General features: G+C 42.6%; 1 protein-coding gene across 1 annotated transcript in view; it reads right to left on the bottom strand.

The window, feature by feature from the left end:
• ZHX2 (zinc fingers and homeoboxes 2) overlaps positions 1–257 on the bottom strand; it is a 164,827-nt gene extending 164,570 nt beyond the window's left edge. The window contains exon 1 of the mRNA XM_063079541.1: positions 140–257. The gene's annotated coding sequence lies outside the window, so the exon portion shown is untranslated. The remainder of the gene's footprint in view (positions 1–139) is intronic.
• Positions 258–18,353: the final 18,096 nt, after the last annotated feature.

Below are 18,353 nucleotides of genomic sequence, written 5' to 3'. Positions count from 1 at the left end.
TAATAGTAGTCACTACCACATAATGTTGATTATATAGTTAAATGAAGCTATTCATACAAAGAGCTTAAAGCAACACCAGGTGCCCAGTAGATGCCTAATATATGTTAGCTACATTTCTGGATAATGCTGGGTGCTTTACCTTTTTCACAGGTGTTATTCTTCAGTCCACTTCTGGCTTCCCTCTCAGCTCCTATCCTGTTCTCGTGGAGCACAGATGTGGCCCCAGCTCTTGGGTGGAGCCTGCCATGAAGGTGTAAGGGGGCATAAGGGGAGGCTGACCTCAGCGCAGGAGTGCTTCCTGATGACCGCTGGCTTCTATTTATACGCCCCAGCACCAGGCTTGCTCGAGAATGCAGCATTACATATCTGTGACACCATGAGCTTCTCAGTCATCTGGTGTCTGAAACCATTCTCTGTTCTTAGCATAAAGGGTCTCAGAATGATAGAATGTTAGAACTGATGTCAAAATCACAAAAGCTTCTCAAATCTTATGGATAGCAGTTGTTGCAACAATGTCCAATGTAGGAAATATTGGAATGGCCCAACATTTGTAAGCCCTTCTTAGTTTTAAAAAACCCTTCTGTAGAATCTCTCTCCCAGCTATCTACTTCTCTCCCTTTTTACTGTCATCTCTTGCTCTATCTCTCCAAAAGCCTCTTAATTTGTCTTCCTCCTTGTATGTCTAGGTCTCCCTAATCCATTCTCCAGAGCAGGCAAACCTTTTCTGTAAAGGTCCAGATAGTAAATATTTCAGGCTTTACATGCCATTCAATCTCTGTTTCAAACTACTAAATTCTGTAGTTGTAGCATAAAAACAGCCATACACAATACAATGAATGGGGGTGGCTGTGTCTCAATAAAACTTTATTTATGGATGCTGAAATTTAAATTCCATTAAATTTTAATGTTATGAAGTACTTTTCATTTGGTTTTAAAAACCAGTTTAAAAATGTTAAAACCATTCTTAGCTTGTGGATAGTACAAAAATAGGAGGTGGGTTGGATTTGGTCCCAGGGCCATAGTTTGCCCATCCTTACTATGGAATGATTTTTCAGAAACATTCTACAATTACTATTCTGGCTGCTGCTGCTGCGATGTCGTCTCCTGAGTGGGTGAGGGGTGCCAGGACTGAGCTCGGCTCCTTCTGGGATGCACTTAAACCTCACAGCAATTTTACCTGCAGCACTATTTGCCTCTTTATTGAGAGATAGGGAACCCGAGGAAATGGGAGAGCCAGGATTTGAACCTGAATTATCGGAGCTTGCTCTCTTATCTGCCTTGCTACATCACCTTGGAGAGAAGAATGCCAGTGACTTCCCACCATACCTGGAAGGTATTCCAGCATCCTTACCTTAGACCCTGGAGGCTCAGGATGTTTTCCTGCTCCCTCTGCACCTCCCTACTCCCTGCTTGCTGCTCCCCAGCCATTTTGGTTGTATGATTCCTTGCACTCTCCAGGTTTATTTCTGGCTTAGGATTTTGATACCATCTACCTGGAATGCTCCTCCCTTCTCTCTTTGCCAGGCAAATGCCTGTTTGATTCTTTGGCTCTGAGCTTAAGTGTCACTGTCTCAGGCCTCAACCTCCTATTAAAAATCAGGCCTGGGGTCCTGGATGGTTAGCTCAATTGGTTAGAGTGCAGTGTCATAACACCAAAGTCAAGGGTTTGGATCCCCAGACTGGCCAGATGCCAGAAAAAGAAAAAAAATCAGGCCCCCACAGTATCTTCTCTCACAGAGCTGGTTCTCTCCTTCTGCAGCATTTATGACAACATGTGACTGTATAGTTATTCATTGATTTGGTGAATGTCATCTTCCCCACTCACCTGTGACCCCATGCTGCACAATGGAGAGCATGTCTACTGGATCCATGCTGTTAACACACACATCTGGCCCAGAGCAAGTGCTCAGCAAGCCTCTGGAGCGTGAGCAAATGGGCACATTCTGTCTCTTAATACTCTCAACTGCCCTGAGAAGTAGTTATCACTGTTTTCTCCCCTATAATTGAGGAAACTTGGACTCAGAAACATCAGTGGGTTTTCCAAGGTGTCAGAAACAATAATCAAATTCAAGATCTCTGATGCTGTTTCCAGTGTCTTCATTAATATTCCATGAACATTCCCTCATGGTTATTTGTGTGTGTGTGTGTGTGTGTGTGTGTGTGTGTGTGTGTGTGCATGTGTGTAAAATTATTTTGGCATAGGTGCCCAAATTCAGAAGGTGCATAATGGGACAGAGCAAAAAGTCCCTGTCCCACATTTGTCTCCTAGCCACTGGGTCCCTTTCTGAAAGCAACCGGCAGTGCCAGTTTCATATATATCCTTCTAGAGGTCATCTATGCATATACAAGAAAAAAATTTGTTCTCCTTTGCCTATTGGATACAAATGGCAGCATGACATACACACTGACATACGTTCCTTACTTAGCTGTGTGTCGTAGAGATCCATATCCCACTTATCTCTTCCATATCTCCACAGCTTCCTTTTTATTTATTTTTTTTATGGTTGCAGAGTATTTCAACACATGCATATTCCATTATTATTAAATCACTCCCCACTAAGAGACATCTGGATGGCTTCCAAATTTTTTGCCATTACAAACCATGAGTAACTTTGTACATATGTCAATTCACACGTGTGCAAGTACATCTGAAGGATAAAATTCTAGAAGCAGAACTGCTGATAGTAAGGGTATGCTGCAACATTTTTTAAAAGTCTGTCTTTTTAGAAAGCATGTCTTAGAAGCTGGAGTTGACATGCTGTTTCTAAGATTCATAGTGATCATGAGAGTCGGACCATGGTAATGCCAGGTCAGTGTCTAGAGAGAAGTTGGTGGTGGAGAGTCCCTTTCTAGGGGATCTGAGAATTAACCAAATGCATTCTTCCCCCCGATATCTTCCCCTCCATTCTGCCTCTTCAATACTCTCACTCTATGGATTAAATCTTTGCAAGGCAGGAAACATCATATGGTAAAATCAGACCGGTCTCCAAGATAAAACATATCACAAATTAGGTACCAGTTCTGCATTTTATAAGCTGTGTGACCAAGGAAAAGTTACATAACCTTTCTGAGCCTCGGTAGCTTCACCTGTAAAATGGGGCTAATAATTCCTCTCAACTCACAAGGCAGTTCTGAGCATTAAATAAACCAATCTGTGGATCATGGTCACTGCACAATACATATTAGCTATTATTATTACCAACTTTGAGGTCATAAAACCCAAATGGCAAATGCTGAGGGGACACAGAAAGGTAAAAGTATAATGTGAGTCAGGGAGGGAGAAGAAGATACAGCAGGACAGTGAGGGTTCCAGCAGACTAGGGGTCAGTTTGAGGCCACAGGGTGCCAGGGCCAGGGGCAAGAGGGTGACAAAATAACTCAGAGATAGCCTTTGTCTGTTTCCCAGCTTAGCCAGGGCCAGCTTGGTCAACAGTTAAATGAATGGCATGGAAGGCCTTCCCTTCCCTTCCATGTAGCACCGAAAAACACTCTCTGAAAGAGACAGCTCCTCAGGTTGTCTTCGCTGGAAGGGCTGTGGAGAGCGTGGCCAGCAGTTGACTCACCTTCTGCTGTGGAGAGGCTCTTTGACATCTCCTGGGAACCCTGTCTTTGCCACTGCCGCTGCTGCTGTTCCCCCCCCCCCCCGTAGTAGCCCCTAGTGTATGGAGTGCCAGACACTGTGCTAAGAAATCAACATCATTTTCTCTTCCCAGCAACACCACTAGAGAGATATTACTATTTTACAGATGAGGAAACTGAGGCTCAAAGAACTTAACTGTTTAAGGTCACACAATGAGTAAGTGGTAGAACTGGCATTTGAACCAGGTCTCTGTGAGCTCCAGATCTGTGCCTTAACCCACTACCCCACAATGTGTGTCACCATCCCCACTGTCCCCACCACCATTTCCATCATCAGCACCTCCGTCAGTGCGGTCACCACCACTAGTACCACTATCATCACCATTAGCATGACCATCCTTACCATCAATTTCACAAAAACCACATTTACACATATCATCTCTTTTAATATTCACAACGTGATAATATGATCACAGCATCCCCATTTTGTTGATGGATTAAATGAGTTACTATGTGCAAGTGTTTAAAGCAGTAAGTAACTGGCACATACTGGGCTCTGAATGAGTCTTTGTTTATTATTATTATTATTATTATTATTGTTATTATTGTTATTATTATTATTATTATTGACTCAACACTACCCTGTCCAGACCCACCTGTGAAGTCACTGTGGCTCTAATCTGGGTCAAATCTCCTCCCTGAAGTGCTAAGGCAAGGAGGAGCATGAACCCTGCATATCTCCCAGTCGCCCTGCTGTAATGTGACCCACACGGCCTCTGGCTCCCAGGCTGCTGACGAGGTGCTTGGGAGTTGGCCTTAATGACTCTGCACTCCGTACTAACATCCCAGCGAGCAGCCTTCCTGTCTGCTTAAGAAGGCTTTGCACGGGACCCTAAATGAATCTATGAAGGTGGAGCCCCATAAAGTCCTGCTCCCTGCTGCTGTCTTGGGCAGGTTTCCTGTTTGCAGCCAGTTCCCTTTTGGGTTGTTGCTGTTGTACCTGAGGTGCCACAGTCCTCTTTCTGGGGTGCATGGCATCACCTACCTGGGGCTTCTCTTCCCTCATCAGTGCCTTTCTCCAAGACCATTCCCCTCTCCTTCGGGCCATCCACACTGGACCCACCCCATCCCTGCTCTTCTTGGAATTTTATTTTTTATAAATGAGACCTGAGGCTTGTATTTCAGTGATACTTTTGTCTCACTTGCTAAAGCCCAGATTTTTCAGAACTTGCTATGTTCCTGACTGGAAAACCTGGAAAACTTGGTTTTGAGTGTCTGATACCACACAGCTGCAGAGGAGGTGTGTGCACCTGTGCGTGTGCGTATGTGTGTATGTGTGTGCGAAGAAGCCAGGGTAAACCCCAGGTCTGGCTGGGGTTTAGATCCTTCCATGAACATCTACTGCCTTCTGGGGGTAACCCCAGCCCTGGAGTTCATGTGCTGCTGCCTGGTTGCTCAGATAGGCTGTGTGCCTCACCTACCAAAGCCAACAACTCTTCTGATGTAAAGCCACGTGGAGGTAGCCCTGAGACCCCACCTCTGGGTTTTTCAGATGCCTGAGCACGCAGTCCTTAAAGAACATGTTGGAAAGACATGTGCACAAAAGGCAGACATTAAAAGCAAGGTGTATGTATGTGTGGGGCATGGAGGAGGGAGCGTGTGCTCACTGCCTGGCTTTATGCTATTGGGCACACAGCATGTGTGTGTCACACCCAAGTGACCACATGTATGGAATGTATTCAATAGGCAAGAGGTTTAAAGCTGGGCAGGCCTGGAGTCTAGTTCTGCCCCCCTACTCTCCCACCTTCCACATTATTATCTGTGTGTGGGAAACAGCATAAGGGTATCAAGAGCTAGTTTGCCTGGGTTCAAACCCTGTCTGCATTGCTTATTATCAATGAGATCTTAGGCAAATTGTTTGATGTTCCTAAGCCTCAGTTTCCTCACTTGTAAAATGGGTGTGATAATTATACTGCTCTATATGGCCGTGTGAAGATCCAATGAGATGAATGCACATCAAGTACTTATCTCAGGGCCTGCAGGATAAACCTGAGGATAAACCTGAATGAATCGTAGCTGCTGGTTTCTAAGCACATCTTATTAGACCCCTAATTGTTCTTAGTCCCTGTCTTTCTTCTGTAACCGTGTCTGAAGAGGGAGGCTGAGAAGCCTCTGACCCACTCAACTTCACCTTGCCGCTCCATTGGTCTGATCCCAGGTTATCTCAATTTGCCCTTCAGAGTCACATAAACAGAAAACAAAATCCTTGGTGATATTTGCTGAGACTCATAGTCGAGATGTCAGCCACGTCTCTGCTGTCCTCCTCCCTTTCATGGCTTCAGAATTTCTTTTTTTTTTTTGAGTTTTTTTTTTTTTTTTTAAGTTTTATTTTGTCGATATACATTGTGGCTGATTATTGCTCCCCATCACCAAAACCTCCCTCCCTTCTCCTTCCCCCCCTCCCCCCCAACAATGTCCTTTCTGTTTGCTTGTCGTATCAACTTCAAGTAGTTGTGGTTGTTATATCTTCTTCCCCCCCCCGGTTTTTTTTTTTTTGTGTGTGTGTGTGTGTGTGTGTGAATTTATATATTAATTTTTAGCTCCCACCAATCAGTGAGAACATGTGGTATTTCTCTTTCTGTGCCTGACTTGTTTCACTTAATATAATTCTCTCAAGGTCCATCCATGTTGTTGCAAATGGCAGTATTTCATTCGTTTTTATAGCTGAGTAGTATTCCATTGTGTAGATGTACCACATTTTCCGTATCCACTCATCTGATGATGGACATTTGGGCTGGTTCCAACTCTTGGCTATTGTAAAGAGTACTGCGATGAACATTGGGGAAGAGGTATACCTTCGACTTGATTTCCATTCCTCTGGGTATATTCCCAACAGTGGGATAGCTGGGTCGTATGGTAGATCTATCTGCAATTGTTTGAGGAACCTCCATACCATTTTCCATAGAGGCTGCACCATTTTGCAGTCCCACCAACAATGTATGAGAGTTCCTTTTTCTCTGCAACCTCGCCAGCATTTATCGTTCAGAGTCTTTTGGATTTTAGCCATCCTAACTGGGGTTAGATGGTATCTCAATGTGGTTTTGATTTGCATTTCCCGGATGCTGAGTGATGTTGAGCATTTTTTCATATGTCTGTTGGCCATTTGTATATCTTCCTTAGAGAAATGCCTACTTACCTCTTTTGCCCATTTTTTAATTGGGTTGCTTGTTTTCTTCTTGTAAAGTTGTTTGAGTTCCTTATATATTCTGGATATTAATTCTTTGTCAGATGTATATTTTGCAAATATTTTCTCCCACTCTGTTGGTTGTCTTTTAACTCTGTTAATTGTTTCTTTTGCTGTGCAGAAGCTTTTTAGTTTGATATAATCCCATTTGTTTATTTTTCCTTTGGTTGCCCGTGCTTTTGGGGTCGTATTCATGAAGTCTGTGCCCAGTCCTATTTCCTGAAGTGTTTCTCCTATGTTTTCTTTAAGAAGTTTTATTGTTTCAGGGTGTATATTTAAATCCTTAATCCATTTTGAGTTGATTTTAGTATACGGTGAGAGGTATGGATCTAGTTTCATTCTCCTGCATATGGATATCCAGTTATCCCAGCACCATTTGCTGAAGAGGCAGTCCCTTCCCCAGTGAATAGGCTTGGTGCCTTTGTCAAAGATCAGATGGCAGTAAGTGTGTGGGTTGATTTCTGGATTCTCTATTCTATTCCATTGGTCAGTGTGTCTGTTTTTATGCCAGTACCATACTGTTTTGGTTATTATAGCTTTGTAGTATAGCTTAAAGTCAGGTAGCGTTATGCCTCCAGCTTTATTTTTTTTGCTCAGCATTGCTTTGGCTATGCGTGGTCTTTTATTGTTCCATATAAATGTCTGGATAGTTTTTTCCATTTCTGAGAAAAATGTCTTTGGAATTTTGATGGGGATTGCATTGAATTTGTATATCACTTTGGGTAGTATGGACATTTTCACTATGTTGATTCTTCCAATCCAAGAGCATGGGATATCTTTCCATCTTCTTGTATCCTCTCTAATTTCTTTCAGCAGTGGTTTGTAGTTCTCATTATAGAGATTTTTCACCTCCTTAGTTAACTCAATTCCTAAGTATTTTATTTTTTTGGTGGCTATTGTAAATGGGCCGGCTTTCTTGATTTCTCGTTCTGCATGTTCACTATTGGAGAAAAGAAATGCTACTGATTTTTGTGTGTTGATTTTGTATCCTGCTACTGTGCTGAAATCATTTATCAATTCCAACAGTTTTTTTGTAGAGGTTTTAGGCTGTTCGATACATAGGATCATGTCATCTGCAAACAGGGACAGTTTGACTTCATCTTCAGAATTTCTGATCTAGTAACTTGGGCTGGTAACCTCAAATTTTGCTATGAGTAGACTTTGCAAGCTTTTCCTAGCTGAGGCCTTGCTGGAGACATTCATGGGCCAGGATAGGTCTTCTCTTCTCTAATGAAAGGTGGATGCCATTTACCTAAAGGATGTGGAGAAAGAGACCTTGTGGCTGGGTTTCCCGAGTCTATTCTGTATTCAACAGTTGCTGAGGACCTCGGCCATCCCATGGTGGTCTCGGTTTAACATAGCATGCCTGATGCTTCTGCAGTCCACAGGCGGGGGCTGGTGGGTTTACCTCCAAGGAAGGAAGGGAATGATGGAAGAAACTGACAGACTCCTTGCTCCCTGACAGTAAGGGTGGATGGAACGCAGAGGAGACTAGATGCTGCTCTCCAAGGGGCGAATTTCCTGGGTCTACTCCCATAGCCATGGGGTTGGGACTGTGATCAGTTGGCTTCACCTGGCTCAGGTGACCCTGTAATTGACATGTTTGGCCTCCTCATCCCATGAGAGGCAGCTAGCATGGTGGTATGACACAGATTCAGAGTCAGGGTAACCTGGGCCTGAATCCTTGCCCTAGCTCTTGTCCATGTGACATTGGGCAAGTTACTTAACCTGAGTCTCCGTCTTCTCATATGCAAAATGGGGGTAATCATATCCACTTCATAAGTTGGTGGAAGACTGAAGTGAAATGACGTGTGAAAGGTGATGGAGTTTGGATGTGTTGTCCCCTCCAAAACTCATGCGGAAATTTGATCCCCAATGTGGCAGTGTTGGAAACTGATTGAGTCATGGGGGCGGATCCCTCATGAATGGATTAATGCTCTCCCTGGGGGAGGGGGGATTAATGAGTGAGTTCTCACTCTATTAGTTCCCACGAGAGCTCGTTGCTTAAAAAGACCCTGGCACTTTCTCTTTCTCTCTATTGCTTCCTCTCTCGCCATGTGATCTGCTTGTACCCACCAGTTGCCTGCTGCTTTTCCGCCATGAGTAGAAGCAGCCTGAGGCCCGTGCCAGATGCAGCTGTCCCAGAATCGTAAGCCAAATAAACCTCTGTTCTTTATAAATTATCCAGTCTCAGGTATTTCTGCTATAGCAACAGAAAATGGACTAAAACAAATAGTGCATACATATAACATCCAATAAATGGAAGTAGTTGTTAAGATATTGAAATGGTGCTTTTAACTTGCAGCATCAAAAAGAAAATAAACTGAGTAGTTGAGAATGACAAAAGTCACAGTATGGAGTAAACTAAGAGCAGTTTACCAAACCATGTATCTACAGTTATACTATGATGTGGGTCTGGAGTTAACCATTAATTATCTTTCCTGAACACTGATGAAACTCATAGACAGAGGATGTCCTGGTTCTCCTTCCTGGTCTCCTTTGCTATCTTTGAGCTGGTTCCAGGTCATCCACTGATCCATTTCCACATGCTACATCTCTCCCTGCTGATTCATGCCACAACAGTTACTTTCTTGCATCAGAGTTAAAAAAAAAAAAAAAAAAGAGTTACAGAGAATTCTTGGCTTCTCTGTCTTGTAATTCCAAACTTCAAAGAATAGGGTCTTCCCCAACACCAGGTCTGCAGCAACAGTGATCTATGTTTCTATTAGCAACTGCACAGATCCAAGCAAATGCTGGCTGCATAAATCTCAGTTATGCAACATCCCTGCTCCAGTGCTCAGTGGATGCTGCTGGAGCTCTTTTTACTTTTTCTTTCTTTAAAAACCTTTTAATATTGAAATAGTTACAGATGCACAGGAAGTTGCAAAGATAGTACAGAGAGGACCCGTGTACCCTTCACCCTGTTTCCCCCAATGATTACAGCTTACCTCCTATTGTACATTAAAACTAGGAAACTGACATTGGTACAACGTGTGCGTATTGTTCTATGTCATTTATCACATATGTAGACTTGTGTAACCACCACCACAATCAAGATATGGAACTATCTCATCACCACGATGATCTCCCCCTTGCTACCCCTTTATAATCACACCGCACCCCCCCGCCCCCACCTAACCCTTGGCAACGACTAATTTGTTCTCCAAACTAAGATACTTTTGAGAGCAAAAGGGAATGCCATCAGCTATCAGTTATTATGCTGGGACAACAGGTGTAAACTGGGATGTTTGGTCTCCTAATTAAATGTTTTATTTCTGAATGGTGGTGGTGGTGCTGTGAGTGTGGTCGGGGAGGGGGTGGGGAGTGAAGCTCTTTATAAAGCTCTTTAGCAGTCCTAGGGCAAAATATATTGCCAGAGCTGCCTGAGAGGTTTCCCCCTTTGGTCTGTGGGAGTTTCCTTTGTCCTGCTATGTAGTGTGTGTCCCCCAAACCTAATCAATCTATACTCACTCTCACTTGCACTAGGACAGAGCAGCTTCTGCCCCCCATGTAGCTGGAGTACAAGTTTAGGAATGATTCCTTGTTTTGTATCTACCCCAACCCACTGTTCTCCCCCCTCCACTCCCATATTGCCCTGGAATTGCAAATCACACAAGTCACCACTGACTCATCATTGCTACATCCTGCCCTTGAAAGGTTGGAGTTTTCCAGAGTCTTGGCCCAAGCTCCCCTCTCACCCTGCACACTCTTGCGGGGCCATCTCACCCGTGCTGTGTCTTTAATAATCACCTGGGTGATCCCATCCATGTTGGTTCGTTTCTCAGGTTGTTATTTCCCTCACTGACCAGGCCTTCCATGGATGGGGCTTAGCACTTCCACACTTCCCAGTGGCATTTCTTCTATCGTCTATACATTCTGGAATCTAGTTCAAAATGGTTTTTCACCATTTTCTCCCTTAACTTACTTCCCCTATCTTACTCCAAGTTAAGTATGTGTCTAGTCTGTATTTCGTATATGTAAAGGCCAGTGCACCAATAATCATCTGTTCAATAAATCCTGCAGGATTATTTTAACTTCTCAGCATAATCAAATAATACATACTCTTTGATTTGCTTTTATTTTGCATTTTTAATTGGTAATAGACACAAGCAGGTGCACCATGTTTTTTTTTCTAGAGAAGATGTTTCCTGTCACTCTCAAGGTGACTTCTTTCTGTTTGTAGTTTCCCCACTTGTGTTTCTTCTCAGTTTCCCTTTTTGTCTTATTTTTATTTCTATTGGCTGATATTTTTCTGTGGTTTTCCAAGAGGGGTGCCCCGAGACAGCAGGTGGCAATGATAAATATACCAGTGTAGGCACCATGTGACCTGAAGCCTTCTGTCCTTTGATGCCCAGCTCAGAAGCCATGTTCTTTGTGAAATCCTTTCTAGTTTCCCAATCAGAAATTCTTTTCAGTTCTTCTAGCATTCTTAAGCACTTCTTCTGAGCCCTGAATTCACCCTGCCTTGTGTCACAGGATACTCACATTCTGCTCTAGGAGTGTTAGACTAACAACTCCTTGAGTATGGAGATCATACTTTGTTTTTCTTGGAACCACCTCAGTAGAATGGTGCCTTGTATATGATAGATGCTTAGGAAAGGCTTATAAAAATTGTAGCTGCGTAATCTTAGGCAAGTCACTTTCCCTTTCTGGTCATCCTTGATTTCCTTACCTGTAAAATGAGGAGATGCACAGGATTAGACAAGATGATCTTTAAGATTCCTTTAGACTCAAGAATGCTTTAAAGAAAACAGGTGTCTCTATTGCTAGCTCTACTTCTCCTGCAATTCTCATCAGGAACCAGTTCATGTCCCCTCTAGCCTCTAGCCTAACCCCAGAGACAGTTGTAATCAGCCTTCTGTACTACTGACAATCTTCCCAGATTTTATTACCACACTGTCAAAAATAAAATTAAATACCTCCACCCCAGACAAATCAACCAACCAACGAAAGACTAGAAGGAAAAAACACTCAATGCATATGCACATACACCAGATGTGGGTAAACACACATCCCTTGTTTGCTGAAAAGGAAAGATTAGTTTATACTGGGAGAGCTGATGGATGAGGAACTAAGAAGAGAACCAAACACGTTAGTGAAACACGAGTGTGTATGTGTGTGTGCTTGTGTGTATATGCCTGCTTTCGATCCTCAACTCTTTCTATTTTTAATTTTTTTTATATAGAAAGCATTTTATGTTTATTATATAAATATATTAACACAGATGGTAAGGTAAATATTTTTTCTTTCAGAAAACAAGCATGGGTGTTGCTCTCTGAGTCCTTATATATCTGCAAATGCATTTAATTGCCAGGAGAGTTGAATATCAATTTGACTAATATAGAAGCCAATATTTAATATCTCCTTCTCACAAAAATTGTGCTGATGTTTTCCCATCACATAATGAAGGTGAACATTCATTCACTGACTATTTAGTAAGAGGCCACTCTGCATGGTGCTTTTCTGGGCACTGGGGTGCCATGCAACGGCAACAAGCCAGACACTGTCCCCTACCTCGTGGAGCTGATGGTCTAGTGTGAAAAAAAAGGGGCAGTCAACAGACAGACACATCGGATGTGATATGTGGGAGATCAAATAGAGCTGGGAAAGGGGCAGGGAGAGCTGGGTGGGTCTTGTAGATAGAGGGACCTGGAGAGTTGCAATCCTAGCTGGGCTCAGCTCTCTGGTTTCCTCCTTCTTCTGGGTCTTGGTCTTGTCCTCTTTGCTGTCCTGTTAGCTCTCCGATGCTTTAAAATAGATGTTCTGTAAATATTTTGTCCATCTTTCCTAGAAGTCCTATGAAGAGTTGGTCCAGTTTACCTCATCTGCTATTAGCACAAGCTAAGAGGAAATTTTCTTGATCCATCCTCCACATTTCTAGCCACTTCTGTCATATTTTCATTTTTTCACCTTTATGCACTATGTTCTGAAAGAATTCCTTAATTTGATCAACTAGAATGTTACATTTGCCTCTCTATTGTGTTTTTAAAAAATGTGTTATTGCCATGTTTTTTACTTCCAAGAATTCATTTACATGTTTTCCACAGCAATTTTGTGGATAGGCTGGTCTGCTGGATCTCCTATTTCTTGACCATATTGATATTTCTCCTGCTTTGGGAGACTTTTACAGAGCTGCTCCCTCTGCCTGGAAGGTTCTCCCCTCAACTCTTTTTAAATTCCTGTTTTAATCACATGCTGTTTTTCCCTTGCTTACTCTCTTTAGCTATTCTTTCCCCTTGGTCATTATTTATGCTTTAAACAGAACTGTATTGTTTAGGTACAAGATATTTTCTATTACGGTTTTAATGGAAGAAAAAAATGGCAAGTTAAAGTCATTTACATCTTATTGTTTAAAAAAGAAAGAAAGAAAGAAGGAAAAGAAGGAAAAGACATACCATCCCTTTAACAACATCCCACAGTCTTTCTAAAATAAAACTTTCTTCTTAATTATTCCTAATGGACATCTCAATCTGTTTCATACAAATGTAAAAGTGTTGATACTAATTAAGGAAAAGAAAAAAAAAACCAAGCAATTAGGAAGAATACTAGAATTTTTTCTTATATTTGTATAGGGCTTCACAGTTGAATATAGTCTACTAGGAATTATTTTATTTAATGATTAAAGCAACCTGTGGAGGAAGTGGGCGAAGTACTATAATCTCCATTTTATAGGTGAAAAATCTGAAGCTCAGAGAGATTAGGTAACTTGCACAAAGTCACACACTTAGAAAATGTCTGAGTTGTTATATGGATCGAATGAGTTAAAATATGAAGGACACGAAGAAAAGTACCCAGCTCAATAATTATTGGCTACAATTTAGATTAATGGATATGTGTTATTTTCTTTCACTGCCATAACAAGTTACCACAAACTTAGTGTTTTAAAATTATACAAATTTATTATATTACAGTTATGTAGGTGTCTGACATGGGTCTCAATGGGCTGAAATCAAGTTGTTGACAGGGCCACATACCTTTCTGTAGGCTCTAGGGGAGAATCTTTTATTGTTGTTCAGCCTTTTCTGACTTCCAGGGGCTATCCACACTTCTTGGCTCAGGGGGCTTACTCCATCGTCAAAGCCAGCAATGTTGTGTCTTTGTCCATTCCTCCATAGTCACAGTTACTCTGACTACGGCCAGGAAAGTTTCTCCAGATTTTAAGAATCTGTGTGATTTGATTGGGCTCACCTGGATAATACAGGATAATCTCCCCATCTCAATGTCTTTAACTCGATCAAATCTGCAATAAGGTAACATATTCACAAGTTCCAGGAAGGAGGATGTGGATATTTAGGGGCCCGTTATTTTGCCTACCATAGTATACACACATAATAAATGATTTAACATTGCCCACTGTGATATTTATTTTTATCTGTCAACTTGACTGGGATACAGGGTGCCCAGATATTTGGCAAAGCATTATTCTGGAGGTATCTGCGAGGTTTTTTTTTGATGAGTTTATCATTTAAAAAAGCAGACTGAGTAAAGCAGGTTGCCTTTTCTAAAGTGGATGGGCCTCATCCAATCAGTTGAAGGCCTGAATAGAACAAAAAGCTGTCCATCATCCAAGTAAGAAAGAATTACTCCTGTCTGTCTGCTTGAGCTGTGACTTTGGTTTTCTTCTGTCCTTTTACTGGATCTTACATCATCAGCTCTCCTGGGACTCCAGCTTGCCAAATGCAGATCTTGGGACTTCTCAGCTTACATAGTCAAGTGAGCCAATTCCATGTATTTTCTGTTTTTCTGGGGAACCCTGACTAATATACTCACAGATACCACAGTAATATCCTCAAAGTCATTTTTTAAAAACAAGAACAGCAACAACAACAACAAAAACAAAAGAAAAGCCTGTAAATGAAAGTTTTAGGAGGCCTTGTTCAGTGCCAGGGGCTGGGTGTAAAAAGGTGAACAACCCAGACTTGGTCCTTGTCCTTGAGGAGAAGATCATAGTCTAGTGGACAAGCAGCCATTGAACAAGTGAACATGAACAGATCTGGAATTACAGGCTATGATGTGCAGAACGAAGGAAGTCAGTGAGGTTTGTTAGGGAGAAAACTAGGGGGACTGACTTTAGAGTGGGAGGTCTGAGGTTACAGCGCATATCATGAAATCTATTTATTTGGGTTGGCCTACATATCAAAAAAGTGAAATGAAATAAAATAGAAAATCTTAAAGCATAATGGATGTAGTAAAGGTAAGTTGTGTGTTTTGGAGACTTTGTTCCCATGACACCCATACACCCACATCTGTGTGTGGATCACGATGCTGCTGACTTAATGGCAACTCTGCAGTCCAGGCTCATGCAGCCTCCACTGGTCTGGAGCTGCACCCTCGGGAACGTGCAGCCTCTCTGGAGATGTGCCAGGGAAGAGGATTCTGGAGGGGCTAGCAGGGGCAACTGAATGCTTGGTCATGAGAGCTGGATCCTGGTGTACCTTAGTGTCTGCCACACACTTGGTCACTTTGTCACATAGGTCCCAAAGCAGTGCTATGTGGGCCCCCATGCCTCAGAAAATCCCCCATCAAGGAAGTCTTTTCAGCTCCTCTTGAAGTGCCTCTTGAAGTGCCTCTCTCCTTAAGGATTAGATAAGACTCCAGGGGCCAGATTCCACCTCCTCCATTCCACTTCCTGGTCATGTGTGTAATGTGAAAACAAAACCCCACCTTCTGTTTTAGTCACGAAACCTCTGAACTGGAGGTCCATTGGAAAAGAGTAAAAGGATGATCGAGCACAGAGAAAACCTGGCTAGGGCTGGATTACATGGATATGTTTTATGATTTGATGCCAGCCAGCTGGGTGGCTCAGAGATGGAGATGGTGGAATCACAAATCTCTAAGGTTAGTGATTAGCAAGGCATGCATTTTAAGGGGGCTGGGAGGACACTATTAAAATGGCTGGGACACAGGCAATAGAGCGAATGACTAGGACAAGTTCGAGGGACTGGGGTCCACAGGATCTTACACCTACGTAGGCAGGGGTTTATTGACTCTTTCCAGTGATCTTGTATGATGGGTAATATTATCCCCAAATAACAGTGGAGAAAGCTGAGGCTCAGAGAGGTTTCGTGATTTGCTGCTCATAAAGCTTGTGAGGGACAGCAGTAGGACAAGGACCCAAGTTTGTTTAACACTGAGAATAATGTCCTTTAAACAGAGGGAGAAAAGCAAAGTCATATGAGAACAACATAAGCCAAAGAGGCCATGTACCCATCTAGGTAGCCATTGTAGTCCTCCACTTTCCCAGCCTAGCCCTAGGGAAGCCTGGTGCTCCCCATCCAAAGCCTCTGGAGAATGGCATTTGGAGGTATAATAATGTCTTCCTTCATGTGGTCCTGTGAGCCAGCATGACAGGTAAAGGTTGTGGCTGCAGCAAGGGATTTCCCATCTGTTGATATTCACAGTCTTCAGCCAACCACTCCAAAATTTAAATGCATTTTTAATAAGCTGACTCTCTTTGTTGCACAAAGCAATTTAATTCACTGATAATTATGCAGATCCACCTTTTGCTCTCAGGATACCAGTTTCACTCATGGTGTCCTCGATTTGGCATATTGAAAACCCTTACATCTGTCTCAGGCATTTGCATTCCCAGAGATGTGATCACTATTTTGTGAAATGTCAAGAATTCAGAGTCCTGCAAAAGTATCACCTTTCCACTAGGGCTGGCAGATAAAATACAGCATGCCCAATTAAATGTGAATTTCATATAAACGATGAAGAATTTTTTAGTTTAAGTATGTCCAAAATATTGCATAGAACGTACTTTTACTAATTTTTTTTTTTTTTTGCCAAATATTGAAATGTAATTGGACATCTTGTGCTTTTTATTTTCTGAGCCTGACAGCCCTACTTTCCACACTGAATGAAGGTTTGTAATTGGTCACAGATTTTAGCTGAATCTTTAGATCTAGGACAGAAGGAATCTTGAGGATATATTCCTTTTCCTCCTGAAAATTTGGGGAGTGTAGTCCAGCTTACAATGACTTTCTTTTTTGATAGGTGCCCAAAGCAGCCATGTTTATCCCGTGAGATCCAGACTCTCAGCAACTGTTGATTGGCTGGGATTAAACACGCGAGTCATTGGGCCAATCAGATATATTCCTAAGAACTGGGATTCAAAGAGAGTGAGCCTGTTAGTCTTTGCAAGTGGTTGAAACTGAGATGATGATCTGTGAGACACTTCACTGTCTCTTCCACAAATTCCCCCTTTTTCACTGAGCTAGACTGAGTTGATTTTTGTTACTTGAAACCAAAGAAGACTCACTTGAGAAAGGGTGCTAAGCCAAGATGGTGTTTAGCAGAGGCATGAAGGAATCCTCTCCTGGGACTGCTGTGCCCATGTCTTCCCCCTCCACCCAAACCCTACTCATTCTTCAAGATCGGATTAAGTCTCATCTTATCCACGAAGCCCTTGTTAATGGTCCAGCACATTTTACAAAACTGACTGATTTTCTGGTTACCAAGGGCTTTCTCAGGTGAAATTTGAGCACATGGAATTCCTCCCGAAGATCAGGGTTTTAGTGGAAACCAAAGGAGACAATTCTTTTCCAAATGTTCATATTTCTCCTCTTAAAATCTCTGTCTGCAGCCACTCCTTTCCTTACCAAAGGCTCCCTCCAGCCGCACCCTCTATGAGGCAAGACAAAGAACATCGCATTAGGATGCAGGGCGTCACCCTCCTGGACTGACGCCCGCTCTTGCCCCATGCTGTGGATGTTTCACTTGGGTGCAGCCTTGCTGGTGCCGCCTGCTTTGGGTCTGTGTTGCTTCTGAGTGGGCAAACAGTCTCCTAACTCATGCCTTATCTCTAGCCTTTCCTCACTGTAACATCCTCCATACACTACTACAGATCAAGTCTCTAACTTAACAGCACTAACACACAAAGGAATGATAGTCTTAATCTATACAGAGTTTGTACAGATTAATAAGAAAATCACTATGACCCCAGTAGTCCAGACTGTGCCACTCCTGGAAGGAGCCACACAGAGTTATGTCTCTTTCCTTTGCCCATACTGTTCTCTATGCCTGGAATCCCCTTCCCTTGCTTCTCTCCTATTCACTCTTCAAGATGCAGCACAATGTCACTTCCTCTGTGAAGCCTTCCCAGTCTCTCTCCCAGTCCCCTCTGTCACAATTGAATGTGTTTTCCCCTTCTCTGTGCACCTCCCACCCCTGCACTCTGTACCTTCTCGAGTTACAGTATTTATCACATCATATTTTACCTGTGATTTACTCTTGTTTGCTTATCCATCTGCTTCCTCCCAAGCAAGACTTCAAGCCCCTCAAGGTAAGGATGGTGTCTTCCTTCCTTCCTATTCAGCGCCTAACACAACGCCTGGCACACAGCAGGTATTCACAATTAAGGGCTGCTCAGGACAGAGTGAATTCTCCCACTCATTCCTGCTACACCAGTGGTTCTTGGCCAAGTCCTACATAAGAAACAGTGGTCAAATGCAGAACAAAGTACAAGCTTGCATAATGATTTGCAAGTACCATAAAACCTCCAAATGAAGTCTTCTCTGATAAAAGC

Source organism: Cynocephalus volans, chromosome 15 (assembly GCF_027409185.1).
Source record: "Cynocephalus volans isolate mCynVol1 chromosome 15, mCynVol1.pri, whole genome shotgun sequence".
NCBI lineage: Eukaryota > Metazoa > Chordata > Mammalia > Dermoptera > Cynocephalidae > Cynocephalus > Cynocephalus volans.
Note: the sequence above shows the minus strand (reverse complement) of the source record. Positions and strands in the feature narration are given on the sequence as shown.